The sequence below is a fragment of the Mus caroli genome, unplaced genomic scaffold, assembly GCF_978045245.1.
Source record: "Mus caroli unplaced genomic scaffold, Mus_caroli_1 scaffold_4, whole genome shotgun sequence".
NCBI lineage: Eukaryota > Metazoa > Chordata > Mammalia > Rodentia > Muridae > Mus > Mus caroli.
Window position 1 is genome coordinate 18,169,706 of NW_028227259.1, and position 17,033 is coordinate 18,186,738.

A 17,033-nucleotide genomic window follows, 5' to 3' on the forward strand; every position below is an offset into this window, starting at 1 on the left:
TTCCAAAGAACCCAGCTCTGACTCCCAATACCCATACAGCAGCACAAAACTTCAGTTTAATAGAAGCCAACCCTGTCTTCTGGCCTTAAAGTGTAGTAAGTACATAGATGGTAGAGAGACTTACATGCAGACAAAATGCTCATACATAAATAAAATTTATAAAAAAAACCTGTAAGAGATAAAGTCAGTTCACACACAAGGCCAAGTATTAGATTTCCATCGAATCTCTTTTTTACAATCCTACAGCACAAGAAAGCATGACATGATATATTTCAGTCTCTGAAAGAATACAATTGTCAACCAAGATTATTGTAAATAGTAAAGGTATGTGTTGAAATTAATAAAGGAAGAAAATATTAGCTCAGTAGTAAATGAATAGTAAGGCGATTCGTGACAACCAAGATAGTACTAACATATGGGTAGATTTAGGGGCTGTCTGCAAAAGCTTATAGGTACCAACCTTTAGATCTTTGCCAATTCTTGAGTTACATGTAGAAAACCTTGGCATTGATATCCATGACTAAGTCTTATGTGCTCATGTTCCCTCCCAGAGTGGGTAGAATCTGTATCTCCCCTCTGCTGCTTATGTTTTGGGGAGGGTATTAGAAGCAGTTTCCTACAGGGTTAATACAATTGCAACAACTCAGTTCTTGAGTATTCCCCTTCAGGTAAGGTTGTAGGAATCCACCTGGTACTGATCTTAGTTAAAGTGGGTCTGGAGCTTGGTTTCAAGTTAAGGAAGTGAGAAATTAACTCTCCCTCCTTTCCTCTACCATCCATCTTCACGCTTCACACTATTCTCTGCTCAGATTTGGGAGACAGATGAGAAGAACAGCTCTTTTATCTCTGCTTTCAAGAAAATACCATTTGTTGCTTTTGATTTTTTTTGTATATTTGTGTTTTGTGTGCAGACATACAGTAGGAAAAACAACCATTCACATAAATAACAATGTCTCTAAAAAGCACAAAAACAAAACAAAACAAACAAATAAGCAAAAAAAAAAAAAACCCACAGCAAATGTTCAAGAACAAAGTCATCTACCAAATGATATTTCAAAGCCTGACTTAGAAAGCCATTATCTCTTTGGTGTGGTTGTCACTGATGCTGTATTGCAAACAAGACTGAGGCACATGGCTCTGGCCTTCCTGATTTATTTCCAGTTCCTTTGGGAATGTTTTTATTTCCTCAGCAGCATTAGAACAATGACTGTATATTAATCTATTTCTGGTCCACAGTGTCAGTCAAGAATGTATGTTATAGAGTGCTATATTTTAGGTGTAGGAGAGTATGTAGCAGCATGGATACAGTATGGAACTGCTTGCATCATAAAGTGTGTTTCCATGGGGTAAGCCACATTACCCACAGGAAATCATCTTGTTCTATAACCCTTGGTGACATTGACTTCAATCTGAAGCCCAGGATGCCTGACATTTACAAAGCTCCATCTCTGACTGTGGGTTCTAGGTTTACAGGAGGGGAGAGGAAACCCGAATAAGGAACATGGTCTTAAGAGTCAAGAGTTGTAAATCAATTTTTATTGATAAGAAATAAAATGTTTAATAAACAGGCTTTAAAAGTACAATTACTAAAAAGAGATAAAAATAAAATCCAAACATGAAAACCAAACAAAAACATCTAACTTCAGCAAAACCTAAAAAATGAATAAAACAATAAAGAGCAAACTTTAACCAAAACTAACAGAAAATGATTCTACATCATCACCCTTTCACTGCATATTAAGAAGTACAGACCTACAGCCTGTATCTCCTCTTGGACTGCTGTTGGCCGGGCAGTCACCTCAGATGTCTCTCAAGGGGTGTTGCCAGAACAGGAAAGGGAATAAGACCCTGAATCAGCTGGCTCACTGGCTTTCTCCTATTCACACTGCATAAATGTACTGAACATAATAAGATTAATCCAAGGTAGATTGGGGATGTTGGGGATGGAGTTCAGCAGGGGGCTCCTGAGGTGGTAACTCATTCTGCAGGAGGCTCTCTTCCTGGGATGTGGACATTACAGCTCTTGCTGGAGTCTCTGAGTCCTAGGAGAGGAAGGCAGTTCTTAAGACACAGGCTTGGTAGAAACCTAAATGTTAGCTGTCAGACTGCTGTCTCCCACAACCTCAACAGGACAGTTAACAGTGATCTATTAACTGAAACCATTGCTGTTATATACATGCAGGGCAAAATGTCAAACAACACTCACAAACACTAAGACTGGCAAGCTATCACTCAGACTTCTATGCTTGCAAACCAAGAATTGGGCAAGAGGAAGAGACCTCATTGGATTGCAAGAAGAAAGGAGAAGCCCACCTGCCCCCTAGATTAATGACAATGAGAAGCATGCATTTGATATTTGCATTTCGATTTTAACCCTGGAAGGTTCTTCACACCTCAAGTCACATGACCCTTGCATGACCTCTGTCCCAGGACCTAGATGCTGCTCAAAACTCTGCATACCATCCCACTTATCATGAACACATACAGAAATGTGGCATGTTATTCATCTGTCACCTTTTCTAGACTTCATATTAAAGCAGTGCAGCAAAGTACACTTGCAAATGATTTAATTTCTCACAAGAGGCTAACTTCCCAGAATATGTGTGTATAAAAAGAGCAGTGAACAACTACATTCCATGAGGTGGGTGGCTGGTTGGGAGTGTGGATTAGCAAAGTAGTAGGGGAAAGCAAAGATTAATCCAATGGGGCAAATGGTGTCAGACAGTATTAGCCTGACTGAGCTGCTTGTCCCTACCTGAAGTTGTTGGGTCTCATGGTTGCTGGTCTGCTCCTGTTTGTCCATTCAGGTTCAAGACAACCAAATATTTCTCAATGAGAGCCCAATCAATCTGTACTTCCATGCTCTCTTGCTCCAGTGTGACAGACATCTTAGTAAGATTCTTCTTTTCCATCATGATCTGGCTCTGTATGTTCCTGGAAACACAATCTGCATAGTAAGATCCTGCAGCCTCCTCCTCTCATTCTTATGTATAGGCCCATTAACCCCACCAGGATCCTGGTTCCCATGAAGACCTAATACAATCAATCTCAATAAATCTGTACAAACAGCAAACAGCCATTTCAGGGAAGAAGAAATTATTGCTACAGCCTGAACACCAATGAGGGTCCATGTCTCTTCAAAAGAAAGAGGGATCTCCATCTATCGTTGACTGCCGAATGCACTAGGGCAACATCAATTAGTAGGGTGCAAATAGCATCAGAGTAGATCAGCAGAATCAAAGGGAGGGCATTCTATCCTTGTGTTATGTCACACTCAGCTCTCTAAAACACTGCCTGTGAACCAGGCTCTCAGTACTGCATAATGATTATGCACAATCACTCTTCTCCTGAAAGGCTTCTAAGGATGCCTGGACAATGCTGGGAGGGGTAACAGTCTCTTACGGATTTATGAAAACTGAGTCTATTATCCCAAGGCACACTGATGCCTAAAAGCAGAAGGGATAGAAGCAGAACTGCAGATTCTCCAGTCCATAACCCAAGGAAGGCAGAAATTGCCATTCCACTGTTGATTGGCTTGCTAAATGGTACTTACATAAAGTAGAATTTCCACTTAATGAGCTCCTGGATGTTCTGTTGGGCCTCAAATATCCCCTTCTCTAACTTGGACTGAGAGGACAGGACCTGGTTCTTCTCTGATATCAGTTGTTCATAGAATGGATTTATCTTCTCCAAGGGCTTGGTCCTAGGAAGAAAGAACTCCATGAACATGGACTTTTAGGAACACATTTCTCAGGCTGAGTGCTGGAATACCCCAGCCATGGAAAGCACATTCTGGATTCTATATACTGGGATGATCTTCAGCTTTGAAAATTTGTTATCCTGGTCCAGGACAGCAGAAGCTAAGCATCAAGATGGAGGGTTCCCTGGCTCCCTGTGTTCACTCAGTAGGGTTGCATGTTGCAGTCTAACCAGCTATGTTCTCAAGATCCTAGGCCACAGGTTCTTTGCCCACCAGAAACCTGTGATTACATTTTTCCTGTTTTTACAGCTGGGGTGGTAAATCCTGAATAACTTATACTGTAGAAACAGACCTTACACATAACCCTGGAGATATGATCAGACATTACCACAGCTTTATAATGTGCTCAAGGGATACAAGTGTGTGGACAACTGTGACCACATAGGCAAAGAAGAGTGTTGAATAAAGTAGGAGCTCTGAGACTTCAGCACTAACATCACCTTGAAATTGTTATGGAGATAAATCCTCAAGTCAAAACACAGATCCCATAGGTTCCCAAGATTGGAGGGAAAATTAAACATACCAAACTCATTAACATGTAGGTACATGTGCACACACACAGACTCACACACTTGAACACAACATACACACACGCATGCGCACACACAAACACACACACACATACAGAAGAGAAAAGGTAACAGAGAATGAGAGACAGAAACAGAGAGCACAATGAGATGCAAAAGAAATGTATGCAGCATTACTGTCTCTCAGTATAAAGCACACAGACAAAGAGGAATAGGAAGGAGCCTCAGGTCTTCTAGAAAAGCACTGAGAAGGAAAATGTGGGACCTGGCCCCTCTAGATACTACGAGGAGCTTCTAAGCACTCAGTCACCTGCCAGGCAAGTATAAACACTCACCATAAACTCACATCACCTAGAACCTCACAAAGCCACATCTTGTCAAGTGCTTTCCAAATGCATGCTGGGAACTCACTCTCCACTGCCTCTATCCCTGAATTCTTCATTCAGAATACAAGTCCTTCTTTTCTACTGGAGGAAGCAGAAAAGTCCATTTCTCATCTCCCTCCTGACCAAGCTTCAGGTTCTGCCTCTCCACTATGAAGCATTCATGGACATGAGGTTGGGCATAGGGATGATCTGGTGGTACAGCTTCATAGAACCCACCTCCTTTAAAGGATAAGCTGAGGCTGACATTGAAGACCCCAGACTGACACCACAGGGTTTGGAGCAATGCATACCTCTTGTAGTTGGATCTCTTTTTGAAAGCGATCAGGTGATCACTCTGCTCATTTCTCTTCTGGATAAGGAGCTGCAGCTCTGTGGTCAGCCTCTCCTTTTCCTTTTTGAACTCATTCTTGCTTAGGTCAGGTGCAGTGGATGATGTGTGTCTTCCAGCCCCTTTAGGTAGAAGAATACAAAAATACTTTCATGTGAGAATTCAAAGAGTGTAGGCAGACCACCAAGAGAGAGACCATGCCTGGAAACTAGTGACAACAGAAAGCCTTTGATCTGGGCTTGAGAGGCCTCCACAGTGGGTCTCAGTTCTACCAGTATTCTAGAGAGACCAGGAGATGTAAACAGCCAGATATTTCCTCTGTCTCCCTAAACATGCTTATTATTACCAGAGAGATGGCTTACTCAGGATGATTATCAACTGAACAGAGTGCAATTTGGCTTCAGAGCCATCAGTCCTGTGGTTTCACAAGTCAGATGGTAAAATCACTATTCTCAAATACTTTAGTGCTTGGAGATGCTCAGATCTCCTACCCATTCATTTATGCTAGTCCCAGAACTTGGGCTTCAAAAGTCATCCAGTGGGACCACTTGGTCAAAATGCTATCAATTGCCCCTACTGAATCACCAAACACCCAAGAAGTAGCAATAGGATCCCTTCTCTGTCTGGGTGTATCCACTATGACAGGTCTGTGGTTACAGTATAGAAATGCCTGCCACTCACAACTGGTAATAAAGAAAGGTAAAGTGGGAACTGTCATGGACAGGATGTCAGAATCATTCTGAGAACATAAGGTCATGGCCTGGAGCACCATTTTCTCCATCATACTACTCCCAAATAGCCACTGAAGTTAAAGAACCCTGAGAGTGAAATACAGTCATGCCCTTCCCTAAAAGGGAATAGGTTAGACACTCTGTGACTTCTGATGGTCTCATTGCGTCCCCATGTAACACCCACAATACTCAGTGAATATAAATACTTCTTAGCATCACAGTTTTGGCCTTGCCAACTCCTGCTTAGGGGATAGAAAAGAAATGTTCTGAAATTTGTGATGTTCAAGAATTTTGATAATTATGGAAATTCTTTTGCTACCCAGAGACTCCAGTTCCTGTGCCCCATTACTAGAAAGGCCATCTCAGGCCACCCCTTCCAGGGAGCTCAACATCCATTTCTGAGGACTTACTCCACATTCTCCAAGTCCACCTCCTTCGTCCTTCATTACTTTCAGATGGAAGGCCAGCATCCGTCCTCCTCTCTCTGGTCTCTCTCCCATCCACACTGGCTCTCCCAAAAATATTGAACAGTCGAGCAAACATGTTCACCAACCTAGTGGCTACACACTAAGTGAGAATCCTAAGTGAGCTTGTTGCTACAACACTGGTGACATCACAGGAGATGCCAAGAACTCTCCAGGAGACAATAGATTTTCCAAGAAGGGATTGCTGATGTCATGGGCTATAGCCTTTGCCTCCCTGCTAATATTCTCCCTGTACTAACAGGAAGCTGAGGTGTATGCCCACCAGTATAGCTACAGCCATTTGGTTATCTGCCCAGACCCTATTTCAGATTGTTGCTGTAATATGCCTGCCAATCACTGACATAGAAAAATAACTTGACTCAGAGCAAGGTCATGGTGATCACATCCTGCTGTGTTCTGAATGACATTTGTTAATCTTACATGTTCCACAAACAGATACCCTTTCCTGGGGACTTTCCTGGGACACAGCCATTGAGCACATCCTCCTTCCAAAGCCAGGATTTGTCTGTCTTTTTTTTTTTTTTTTCTCCGTGGAATTTTATTTATTTATTTTTTTAATTATGTAATTTCCTCAATTACATTTCCAATGCTATCCAAAAAGTCCCCAATACACTCCCCCCCCAGTCCCCCACCCACCCCAACCCCTTGGCCCTGGCATTCCCCTGTACTGGGGCATATAAAGTTGGCAAGTCCAATGGGCCTCTCTTTCCAGTGATGGCCTACTAGGCCATCTTTTGATACAAATGCACCTAGAGACAAGAGCTCTGGGGTACTGGTTAGTTCATAATAATGATCCACCTGTGGGGTTGCAGTTCCCTTTAGCTCCTTGGGTACTTTCTCTAGCTCCTCCATTGGGGGCCCTGTGATCCATCCAATAGCTGACTGTGAGCATCCACTTCTGCGTTTGCTAGGCCCCGGCATAGTCTCACAAGAGACAGCTATATCTGGGTCCTTTCCGCAAAATGTTGCTAGTGTATGCAATGGTGTCAGCTTTTGGAAGCTGATTATGGGATGGATCCCTGGATATGGCAGTCTTTAGATGGTCCATTCTTTCTTCACAGCTCCAAACTTTATCTCTGTAACTCTTTCCATGGGTGTTTTGTTCCCAATTCCAAGAAGGGGCACAGTGTCCACACTTTGGTCTTCGTTCTTCTTGAGTTTCATGAGTTTAACAAATTTTATCTTATATCTTGGGTATCCAAGTTTTTGGGCTAATACCCACTTATCAGTGAGTACATATTGTGAGAGTTCCTTTGTGAATATGTTACCTCACTCAGAATGATGCCCTCCAGATCCATCCATTTGCCTAGGAATTTCATAAATTCATTCCTTTTAATAGCTGAGTAGTACTCCATTGTGTAAATGTACCACATTTTCTGTATCCATTCCTCTGTTGAGGGGCATCTGGGTTCTTTCCAGCTTCTGGCTATTATAAATAAGGCTGCTATGAACATAGTGGAGCATGTGTCCCTCTTACCGGTTGGAACATCTTCTGGATATATGCCCAGGAGAAGTATTGCTGGATCCTCTGGTAGTATTATGTCCAATTTTCTGAGGAACCGCCAAACTGATTTCCAGAGTGGTTGTACCAGCTTGCAATTCCACCAACAATGAAGGAGAGTTCCTCTTTCTCCACATCCTCGCCAGCATCTGCTGTCACCTGAATTTTTGATCTTAGCCATTCTGACTGGTGTGAGGTGGAATCTCAGGGTTGTTTTGATTTGCATTTCCCTGATGATCAAGGATGTTGAACATTTTTTCAGGTGCTTCTCTGCCATTCGGTATTCCTCAGGTGAGAATTCTTTGTTCAGTTCTGAGCCCCATTTTTTAACGGGGTTATTTGATTTTCTGTAGTCCACCTTCTTGAGTTCTTTATATATATTGGATATTAGTCCCCTATCTGATTTAGGATAGGTAAAGATCCTTTCCCAATCTGTTGGTGGTCTTTTTGTCTTATTGACGGTGTCTTTTGCCTTGCAGAAGCTTTGCAACTTTATGAGGTCCCATTTATCGATTCTCGATCTTACAGTGCAAGCCTTTGCTGTTCTATTCAGGAATTTTTCCCCTGTACCCATATCTTCGAGGCTTTTCCCTACTTTATCCTCTATAAGTTTCAGTGTCTCTGGTTTTATGTGGAGTTCCTTAATCCACTTAGATTTGACCTTGGTACAAGGAGATAGGAATGGATCAATTCGCATTCTTCTACATGATAACTGCCAGTTGTGCCAGCACCATTTGTTGAAAATGATGTCTTTTTTCCACTGGATGGTTTTTGCTCCCTTGTCAAAGATCAAGTGACCATAGGTATGTGGGTTGATCTCAGGGTCTTCAATTCTGTTCCATTGGTCTGCTTGTCTGTCGTTATACCAGTACCATGCAGTTTTTATCACAATTGCTCTGTAGTACAGCTTTAGGTCAGGCATGGTGATTCTTCCAGAGGTTCTTTTATCCTTGAGAAGAGTTTTTGCTATCCTAGGTTTTTTGTTGTTCCAGATGAATTTGCATATTGCCCTTTCCAATTCATTGAAGAATTGAGTTGAAATTTTGATGGGGATTGCATTGAATCTGTAGATTGCTTTTGGCAAGATAGCCATTTTTACAATGTTGATCCTGCCAATCCATGAGCATGGGAGGTTTTTCCATCTTTGTCCATCTTGATTGGCATTGCCTAAGTGATTCCTAGTATCTAACTGAGTGTTTCCTTTCCAAACCCCTCTCAGAAATGTCTCGTCCTACCTTACAATTTCCTCAATCAGCAACTGAGCCATTAAAAGTTACTGAGAAATCACACCAGTTTGAATATGCTGAGGTTTAGGGTGCTGAGCCATGGCTCCAGATCTCTATCTTTGTTAACTTTAAAAGAAAAACAAAACAAAACAAAACAAAACAAAATAAACAAAACAGAACAGAACAGAACAAAACCAAACCACAGGGAGCACATATGAAGTGATTAGTTCTGATCAGGTCATTTTAGATATAACAGTGCATAGTGACTCTGAATTGAATTGGTCCTATATAGAGCTTTGTGGAACATTGTTTACCTAAATTCAGTGTTTCTGTGGTTTGTTGGGTGAACCCTGGACAGGAACCCTTCCTTTCAGCAGCACATAGGACAATGAGCCGAGGTCAGGAATGGTGACATCTTGCTGTAAATTATGTTACAAGAGGGATGAGGGATTTATCCCTTGTGATAAGGATCAGTTGTCTCCTTGGTGCTTTTTAGGTCCCTGTTGGCCATGTGCAACAGGTTCAAAAGCCCAGTTCTGATGTCCTTGGGATCCTCCTATGCCCATGATGATGCACTCAGACATGCCTAGAACAACCAGAGCACTGTCAGAGAGCTTGATAATATAAGGGAGGGAACATTGCTGAATTCTGATGCAGGATATTTGATCCCATTGTAAATCCCAAGATTGTGCTATTTTCTGAAAAGAAAAAAAAAAAAAAACCAGAAACAAAAAGAAACAAACTAAAACCCTTTTTATGATGTAGCTCATCCCTAGCACAGACTTTTAACCCAAGAGCTTTCTGTTTGCTGTACTTTCTTGTCTGGCTCAGGTGTAGCACACATCTTTATTGGAAGACAAAATAAAGTCAACTCCAGGTCAAGAGGCAGAAGAATTAACCAATTGAAAGGGAATGAATATAACTAAACCAAAGGAAGGTCTTTAAGTTCAAGGATATTTAAGACAGTGGGGAGAGCAATAAAGAATGTGTTCCTTCTGGGAGGTCAGCAGAGTAGGAAGGTCAGCTGGGTGCTTTTCCTGACTCTCTGAGCTGGCTCCTGAGTCTTCATTCTTAAAAAGAAATGCCTGGCATATGTGTGTTTTTTTTAAATTATATATTAATTATTCCATTCTATTACATCTCATACCCCTCCAACAACCCCTGAAACCATATCTGCCCTCTCCTCCTCTCCTTTGCCTGGATGAGGGTGCTCCTTCCCACACCCACCCTTTCATTTCCTACTGCTTTAACAACCCTCTACACTAGGCCATCATAACTCTCCAGGACCAAGGGCCTCCCCTCCCATTGCTTCCAGCAAGGCTATCCTCTGTTACAATGTATCTGAAGCTATAGCTCCCTCCTTTTAAACTCCTGGGTTTGTGGTCTAGTCTCCAGGAGCACTGGGTGGTCCTGCCAGCAGATGTTGTTCTTCCAATAGAGTTGTAAACCCCATATGCACTTCCATATTTTTCCCCAAGGTCCTACAAGGAGTTCTGTGAGCTCAGTCTAATGGTTGCTTCCAACTGTCAGTTGCTGGCTGGACCTCCCAAAGAACTGTCACTTGAGATTCCTGTCTGCAAGTGCCTCTTGACCACAAGAACAGTATCTGGTTTGGTTTTTGCAGACAGGATGGATGCCCAGGTAGGGCAGTCCCTGGATGGCCATTCCTTCAGTCTCTGTTCCATTTCTTGTCTCTGTTCTTCATTTGCTCTGGAACATTTCTGGGTTAAAAACTTTGAGATAGGTGGGTAAACACCAACCCTAGACAGAGGGCAATGGCGGGGATAGGGGTCGGGTGGGGGTGGGCAGAGGCACACCTCTCCACTGGAGATGGTCTCTACAGGTTTTATCTTCCCCTTCTGTTAGCATTTTGACTAAAGTCATCCCCTTTGAGTTTTGGGAGCCTCACGTTTCCCTGATGTCTGAGACACTCAAGAGGCGATCCTTTGTTCCTCACCCCCCAACCTCTACATATTTTTGTTTGATTTCCTGACCCTTTGTACCTCTCTCCAATCCCTTCCAGTACCTTATGCTGCCCCCCTTATTTCCTCCCCCTCCTCTCTCCCTCCCAGGTCCCACTCAACCTCCACCTACCATGATCATCCTGTTCTATCTTTAATGCAGGACTGAAGCATCCATACCCTGATCTTCGTTCTAAGCACCGTAGGCTCTCTGGGTTGCATGAAGGGCATTGTGATCATTTGGGTTAATATCCACTTATCAGTAAATACATACATTTCTGTACTTTTGGGTCTGGGTTACCTTACTCAGGATAATATTTTTTAGTTTCCTTCCAATTGCCTGCGAATTATATGAAGTCAGTTTTTTAAATCACTGAATAGTACTCCATTCTGTAAATATTCCATATTTTCTATATCCATTCTTCTGTTGAGGGGCACTTAGGTTGTTGCCAGCTTCTAAATATGTCTACTATAAACATAGTGGAGCATGTGTCCTACTTATGTGTTGGAATATATTTTGGGTATATGACCAGTAGTGGTATAGCTGAGTCTTTAGGTAAAACTATTTCCAATTTTCTCAGGAACCACCAGATTGATTTCCAAAATGGATTTACCAGCTTACAGTCCCACCAGCAATGGAGGAGTGTTTCTCTTTCTCCATAGCCTGTCCAACATCTGTTGTCACCTTCAGTTTTGATCATAGCCATTCTGATTTGTATGAGGTAGAATCTCAAGATTGTTTTGATTTGTATTTCCCTAATGATTAAGGATGTTGAACATTTCTTTAAGTGTTTCTCAGCCATTCGAGATTCCTCCATTGAAGATTCTCTGTTTGGCCCTGTACCCTACTTTTTCGTAGGGTTATTTAGTTCTCTGGAGTCATACTTCTTGAGTTCTTTGTATATTTTAGAAATTAGACCTCTATCAGATGAAGAGTTGTTAAAGATATTTTTGCAATCTGTGGGTTCCTATTTTTAATTTCATGAGATCCCATTTGTTAATAGTTGATCTTAAAACATAGCCATTGTTTTTCCATTCAGGAAGTTTCCCATGTCCTCAAGTATTCGAGTGTCTTCCACACTTTGTCTTCTATTCAATTCAGCATATCTGGTTTTATGTGGACATACTTGATCCACTTGGACTTGTCCTTTGTACAAGGAGATAAGAATGGATCAATTTGCATTCTTCTACATGCCGACTGCCAATTGAACCAGCACCATATGTTGAAAATGCTGTCTATTTTCCAAGGGATGTATTTAACTGCTTTGTTTAACATCAAGTGACCATGTGTGTATGGCTTCATCTCTGGGTCGTCATTTTTCTTTCCAATACTGTAGTTGCCTGTCTCTGTACCAACACCATGCTGCTTTTATTAGTATTGCTCTGTAATACACCTTAAGGTCAGTATGGTGTGATTCCCCAGAATTTCATATATTGTTGAGAATATTTTTTGCTATCTTGGGCTTTTTTGTTATTCCAAATGAATCTGCAAATTGCTCTTTCTAACTCTAAGAAGAAATGAGTTGGAATTTTAATGGGGATTGCATTGAATCTGTAGATGGCTTTCAGTGAGAGGACCATTTTTACTATGTTAATCATGCTAACCCATGAGCTTGGTAGATTTTACAATCTTCTGAGTTCTTTGATTTCTTTCTTCAGGGATTTAAAGTTCTTGTCATACAGATCTTTCACTTCCTTGGTTAGAATCACAACAAGATTTTTTATATCATTTGTGACTACTTTGAAAGGTTTTGTTTCCCTACTATCTTTATCAGCCCATTTATATTTTGAGTCAAGGAAGGTTACTGATTTGTTAGACTTAATTGTATGTCCAGCCACTTTGCTGAAGGTGTTTATCAGTTGTAGGATCTCTCTGGTCGAATTTTTGGGGTCACTTATGCAAACTATCTACCATATGCAAACTGTAATATTTAATTCTTCCAATTGTATCCCCTTTGACTTCCTTTTGTTGTTTCATTACTCTAACTAGAACTTGGAGTACTATATTGAATAGATAGGGCCTGGTCTAATGGGATTGCTTTTATTTTCTCTCCAATTAGTTTGATGTTGGCTATCAGTTTGCTGTATGTTCCTTTTCTTATATATAGGTTGAAGATTGAATTCCTGATCTCTCTAAGACTTTTAACACGAATGGGTTTTGTATTTTGTCAAGTGCTTTTTCAGAATGTAATGACATGATCATGTGGTGTTTTTTTTCTTTGAGTTTCTTTATATGTTAGATAATATAGTGGATTACATTGATGGGTTTCCATATATTGAACAATCCCTGCAGTCCTGGAAGAAGCCTTCTTGATCACCATGATTGATAGTTTTTATGTGCACTTGAAATTTGACTTCCAAGAATATTATTGAGTATATGTGCATTGATATTCATAAGGGTAATTGGTCTGAAATTCTCTTTCTTTTTTGGGTCTTTTTATGGTTTAGGTATCAGTATAACTGTAGCTTCCTAGAAAAAATTGAGTTTTTTTTTTCTGTTTCTGAGTTATGAAAGTGCATGAAATGTATTAGATCTTCTTTGAATGTCTGAAACCATCTGGTCCTAGACATTTTTGGTTGGGAGACTTCTAATGACAGCTTCTATTTCCTTGGTGGTTATGGGATGTTTAGATGGTTTTTCTCATCCTGAATTAACTTTAGTACCTGGTATCTGTCTAGAAAAATCATCCATTTCATCCAGATTTTCCAGTTTTGTTGAATATATTCTTTTGTATGGGATCTGATTATTTCTTTTTGAATTTCCTCAGTTTATATTGTTATTTCTTCTTGTTCATTCCTGATTTTGTTTATTTGGATATTGTATCTGTGCCCTCTGGTTAGTCTGGCTAAGGTTTTATTGATCTTGTTGATTTTCTCAAAGAACCAACTCCTAGCTTTATTGATTCTTTGTAGAGTTCTCTTTGTTTCTATTTGGTTGATTTCAGCCCTGAGTTTGAAATTTTCCTGCCATCTACTCTTCTTGGGTGTATTTTCTTCTTTTTGTTCTAGAACGTTGAGATGAGCTATTGAGCTGCTCGTGTATCATTCCTCCAATTCCTTTTTGGAGGCACTCAGGGCTATGAGTTTGCTCTTAGCACTGCTTTCATTGTGCCCCATAAGTTTGGATATGTGGTACCTTCATTTTTATTAAATTCTAAAAAGTCTTTAATTTCTTTATTTCTTCCCTGACTTGGTTATCACTGAGTGGATAGGTGTTCAGCTTCCATATGTATGTTGTTTTTTTGTTATTGAAGACTAGCCTTTGTCCATGGTGGTCCAATAGAATACAAAGTATTAATGTTCTTGTATCTGTGGAGGTTTGCTTTGTGTCTGACTACATTTAGGGTGAAATTTTCTATAGATATCTGTTAAATCCATTTGCTTAATAACTTATTTTCATTTTAATATGTCTCTGTTTATTTTCTGTTTCCCTGATCTGTCCATTGGTGAGAGTGTGTTGAAATATCCTACTATAATTCTGTGAGATTGAATGTGTGCTTTTAGCTTCAGTATGGATTTTTTTTCAAATGTGGTTTCCCTTGCATTTGCTGTATAGATGTTCAAAATTAAGTGTTCATCTCAGTTGACTTTCCATTTGATGAGTGTGTAGTTTCCTTCCCCATCTGTTTGATAACTTTTGGTTGAAATTCTATTTTACTGGCTATTAGAATGGCTACTCCAGCTTGTTTCTTGGGACCATTTTCTTGGAAAAAAATTTTTCCCAGCTTTCTACTTTGACATATTTACTGTCTTTGACACTGAGGTGTGTTTCCTGTATGATGTAAAATGCTGGGATCCTATTTGCATATCCTGTCTCGTTGCCTATTTCTTTTTATTGGGGAATTGAGTCCATTGATGTTGAGAGATATTAGGGACCAATGATTGCTGCTTCCTGTTATTTTTGTTGTTACAGGTGAAATTATGTTTGTGTATTTCCTTCTTTTGGATTTGTTAGAAAAGATTAATTTCTTGGTTTTTCCTGGGTGTAGTATTCCTTCTTATGGTGGACTTTCCCATCTATTATCCTCCGGAGTAGTGGATTAATGGAAGGATACTGTTTAAATTTTTTTGTTTTTTGGTTTTTTTGTTTGTTTTTTGTTTGTTTTTTTCTGGGTTTTTGGTTTGTTCATTTTGGAAGACCTTGAATTTTCCAACGATGGTAATTGAGAGTTTTGCTGGGCAGAATAGACTTGGCTTTCAATTTTGTTCTTCTAGCGTCTGTATGAGATCCGCCCAGGATCTTCTGGCTTTTAGAGTCTCTGCTGAGATGTTTTATGAAATTGTGTTAGGTCTGCCTTTGTATGTTTCTTGACTTTTTCCTTTACTGCTTTCAACATTCTTTTTCCTGTGCATTTGGTGTTTTAATTATTATGTGTTGGGGGAATTGTAGTCTCCCCTCCCCTAGCCTGCAACCTGTTTGCACAGGGGTGTAGCTTCTTGCTCATTTGTTTTTCCACGCCCACTGTTGGACCATGCTGCTTTGCTGTTTGGAGCCACACATTTGCTCACCCTGCTACTGGACACCAAGTTTATTTGGCGGGAATCAGGTCCCCTCCCCCTTCCTTCATAACTGAGTGTTGAAACAAGTAAAATTGAGCTTTGATCAGAATGCCTGTCTTAGCTACATTTCTTTCTCTCGATGCCTAGCCCCTCTTCTCTTCCAGGTTTCCAAAATGCCTTTCCAGGCTAAAACCCAGGTTGTGATCTACTGGCCAAACACAACAGGGAATTTCATTTTTGACCCATCTGTTTGGTGTTACATAGGCTTCTTGTGTATTTATGGGCATCTCTTTCTTTAGTTTAAGGTCCCTTTCTTCTGTAACTTGGTTGAAAATGTTTGCTGGCACTTTGAGTCGAAATCTTCACTTACTTCAATACCTATTATTCTTAGTTTCAGTCTTTTCATTGTATACTGGATTTCTTGAATGCTTTGACATAAGAGCTTTTTATTCTTGGTATTTTCCCTGACTGTTGTGTCAATATCTTCTATGTCATCTTTAACAGCTGATATTCTCTCTTCTATCCCTTAAATTCTCTTGGTAATGTTTGCATCTGTTACTCCTGTTCTTTTCCAAGGTTTTCCATCTCTAGGTCTGTCACACTTTTGGTTTTCATTAATGTTTCTGCTTACATTTTTAGATCCTGGATGGTGGTGTTCAATTCCTTCACCTGTTTGACTGAATTATTGCTGTATTTTTTTTTTATGGTGAAAAAAGTGTATATTTAGAATTAGCCATCTGGACTCAGTTTAGATAATCCCAATCTTGTTGGCAACATCTAGGGCATCATAATCAGGAGCCAAGCGAACATATGCCTTCTTCTCTCCGTCGGGCCTTATCAGGGTATTGACTTTGGCCACATCAATGTCATAGAGTTTCTTGACAGCCTGTTTGATCTGATGCTTGTTGGCCTTGACATCCACAATGAACACAAGAGTGTTGTTGTCCTCTATTTTCTTCATGGCTGACTCAGTGGTCATTGGGAATTTGATGATAGCATAGTGGTCAAGCTTGTTTCTCCTGGGAGCACTCTTCCGAGGATATTTTGGCTGCCTCCGGAGCTGCAGGGTCTTGGGCCGCGGAAGGTGGGTGGCGTTCGGATCTTCTTCTTTTTGTGGCTGTGGACGCCTTTCAGCACTGCCTTCTTAGCTTTCAAGGCCTTTGCTTTGGCTTCGGCTTTGGGAGGGGCAGGAGCTTCCTTCTTCGCTTTCGGAGCCATCTTGGCGAAAAGGATCTTGCTGTATTTTTTTAAGGGATTTATGTTTCCTCTTTAGTGGCTTCTACTTGTTTACCTGTGTTCTCCTATATTTCTTAAGGGAGTTATTTATATCCTTCTTAAATACTCTATCATCTTCATGGAATCACAATTTAGATCTTCATAGGTGTATTGGGTGTCCACGGATTGCTCTGGTGGATGAACTGGGTTCTGATTTTGCCAAGTCCAATTTGTTTTCTGTTGCATATGTTCTTGTGCATGTTCTTGTTCTTATGTTCTTGTTCTTATTTTTCTGTGGGTAGTCTTAAACTTTGATTTTTTAAAATTATTTCAAGGAATATACCATTGTGATCTACAAGCCCATGAAAAGAAAAGGAAACCTTACATAAAATTCACATTATGATATGTATGTT

General features: G+C 40.5%; 2 pseudogenes; both read right to left on the reverse strand.

Annotated features, from left to right (window-relative positions):
* Window positions 1-1,913: 1,913 nt before the first annotated feature.
* On the reverse strand, window positions 1,914-6,275 carry LOC147004964 (uncharacterized; annotated as a pseudogene).
* A 9,845-nt stretch (window positions 6,276-16,120) lies between these two features.
* LOC110288804 (large ribosomal subunit protein uL23 pseudogene) lies at window positions 16,121-16,623 on the reverse strand (annotated as a pseudogene).
* Window positions 16,624-17,033: the final 410 nt, after the last annotated feature.